The sequence below is a fragment of the Oratosquilla oratoria genome, chromosome 2 (assembly GCF_046742065.1).
Source record: "Oratosquilla oratoria isolate Oo_2021 chromosome 2, ASM4674206v1, whole genome shotgun sequence".
NCBI classification, from domain to species: domain Eukaryota; kingdom Metazoa; phylum Arthropoda; class Malacostraca; order Stomatopoda; family Squillidae; genus Oratosquilla; species Oratosquilla oratoria.
Window position 1 is genome coordinate 78,392,321 of NC_134778.1, and position 3,421 is coordinate 78,395,741.

Sequence of the window (3,421 nt, forward strand, 5' to 3'; positions counted from 1 at the left end):
ATACGTACACGCGCAGTGGTCGGTGAAATGGCAAATGAACTTCAATATCTCTAAGTGTAGCGTGTTAAACGTAGGGCTACACAACCCCGAAAATAGATACAGCTTAGATAACACCCTTTTAGAGAAAACTGAGTGCGAGAGAGACTTGGGAGTTCTAGTGAGTCCGGACCTTTAAAACAGGAAACAGTGCATTAGCGCCATGAATGAAGCTAACAGATCATTAGGTTTCATTGCTAGGACGGTAACGAATAGAAGTGCAGAGGTAATTATCAAACTCTACCTAGCGATAGTTAGATTCATCCTTGACTATACGGTACAGTTTTGGTCTCCGTTCTATAGAATGGACATCAATTCACTAGAATCAGTACAGAGAAGAATGACCAAAATTATATATGGGCCCAGAAATTTACGAAGAGAGGCTTAGGCACCTTAACTTACACTCTCTGGATAGACGCAGAATGCGGGGTGATCTAATAGAGGTGTTCAAGGGAATCAAGGGCTTTAACAAGGGTGATGAAAACAAGGTCATCATATTAAAACAACAGGCAGGACTCGCAGTAATGGATTTAAACTGAACAAATTTAGATTTAAGAAGGAAATAGGCAAGAATTGGTTTACTAATAGGGTGGTCAACGAATGGAATAGACTTAGTAACCATGTAGTGAGCGCTGAAACTATCAGTTGTTTTAAGAAACGGTTAGACAACTTTATGGATTGGGAGGACAGGTGTTGATGGATATGGAGCTGCCTAGTGTAGGCCTTATGGTCTCTTGCAGTCTCCTTCATTCTTATATCAGTGCCTTCGAGTAACAACTTGGTAGATATATTCATATACATATACACATACATATGCATACATACATGCGCACATGTACACAACTTGGTATATATATTCATACACATATATACACATACACGCGCACAGTGATACAAACCAATATATCAGTGTCTCTGAGATCGTGGACGGTGAAGTTCAGCAGTAGTAGACGAAAACGGGCTCGGGGCTATCACACTGGGCTATTTTTCCTCCGACATCCTACCTCCAACCTCCATTTGAATAACTAGAACATGACTTCTCTAAAAACATTTCAGAAATATGTCTAACATTTATATAGGTTTGCAATCTCTTAGTTCATCATTCAGCTTTGCTATATATGATGAAAGATAATTTGATAATTGAAGATCTGAAAAATAAAATATTCTAACTGAAGTCTTTTTTACTTGTACAAACTCTCGACTGTCGGCGCTGGTGAAGTCCGTGGCAGCCCAGTGTGATAGCCCCTTTACGTGCGTGGGCCTTTCTGTCGAAAAATTTCAACACAAAAGATGAGAGTCGCCTCTAAAAACTCACCTCGGTGTCCTTGAGATTCCCCTCGTTACATAAACCCTGTAGCGGGGATGGGGGTGGGAGTGTGTGTGTGTGGGGGGGGGGGGGTACTGAGGAGAAAAGAAAATAGGCGAGTTCGTCATTTATTTGTGAGGTTAGAACTGAACTAATTATGCGGCGAGAATCTGCATATGTGCATCCCACGGGACAAGCTCCTGTGGTACATAATTATACATGATTAGGTCAGCCTTGGGTCATGTCGGGTCGCACTGTTACAAGCAGGTGTGTGCTCAGGTCGCAGCGTGTCCTTTCTTATGCCACGTGGTCAAAATCGTACCACGTGGTCCGTAAACGTCGGGTCGCACTGCCACAGGCAGGTGTGTGCTCAGGTCGTAGTGCGTCCTTTCTGATGCTACGTGGTCAATCGTACCACGTGGTGCGTACAGCCCCAATATCAAAGACGTTTTCTGTATCTTGCTTTGCTCAAAATCATACCAGAAATTATCAGAGAGGAGGACGAGAAACGCTCCTTGTAACAATTTACCTTCAGATTTGCTAATAAATCCATTGATTCTTTGACATCTGTGAGATAGATTCTGACCCCAAAATTAGGAGTCATCCAGCAACCAGATTCCTCCACAGACAGAATTTGATGGACGAAATTCATCATTCACGTAGTCCCCAATATCCGTTTAAATCAAGTCAGCAGTGGATATCAAATGTGTTGATTCCGTTTATAGGGAGAGAAGACTTCATCCATGAACCAAAGCGTTCTTAATGAAACGGTTATACTCTCTCATTGTAACAATTCTCACGTTCTTGTCATTACAACGAAGTTTGTATGTCGTGGAAATAAGATGGTCAATGGAATCATCACTGGTTTCTGTGCTTTAGGGATGATAAGCAAAAACACCGTGCAAATATATTCATATCGTGTATAAATATTAATTTTACCGTTATCCCTACACGCTTATAATACCCAAACGCAATGCTTAGTAAGACACTTGGTAGGTAGTGTGTACGTGACGAATAGTACTCCGCCATTTTGCTCTTGACTTTGCACCACGAACATTCTCGTGCATTTGATAAACAAAGAAGTTGTGTACACACGCTTCTCTCAATAAGTAACCTTCTGGACCTCGAAAAATTAAAATATTCTGAACTACAAGCCCTGATGGAAAAAAAAAAAAAAAAAAAAAAAAAAAAAAAAAAATCCTGAGGCCTTTTCTAATGATATTCCGATACATTTAATCGAAAAGCGTTTTCATCCTGTATATTGGAGATGTCTGAATTTCCAAATTGGGAAAGGGAGAGGGGTGTTGAACAGCACCTGGCAAGGATAGTCATGACACCTTTGACTCAAACGCTTCTGGTATTCCCGACTAAATCCGAAACGTACGTGTGTCAAAGTCGGTCCGGATATGACCCCAGCCTATGTCAAACTTTTCCTGGTGTTTCCGGAAGCTTCGGTCATCGGGTAATACGATCTGTTCTACAGGACGGAGGCCAAAAATGTACCGCATAGCCAAGGATGGGTCTAACTATCGCCAGATAGATTTTCAGGCTTACCTCTTCACTTTTGTTTGTAACCGTTCTAACAATAAATCCTAATGTCCTGTTGACACTAATGCACTGTCTCCTGGATTTAGGTCCGGACTCACTAACACTCTAAAGTCCTTTAGACATTCCGTTTTCTTTAATATGGCGTTATCTAAGCCTATACCTGTTAACAACTTGAAGGTCAAAACTTTATTCCTTTGGTTGCCACGGTTGACTTGTGAGTATAATTCTGGTTGTCGCTAGACGAGTTTATTCCATTGTTTCATCCTGAAGACCGGAGTCATGGTTTTGCCTCCAGAGCAAGTGAATTTCTACAAGCTTTGCAAGAGGCACCAATGAAGTCTAGCAGCCATATACGCTTCTTCATAGCCTGAAAAGGCGAGTTGTACAGAATCATCAGCCTTATACTTGAGGGGATTACGGATCGTATTTGTATAAGACAATTTTTTCTTTCGTGGAAGACCACGGCCATCAAGGCTTTAACAACGTTGGCCAGAAGTTCAAAGTTGGAGTGGAAAAACAAACAAACAAACA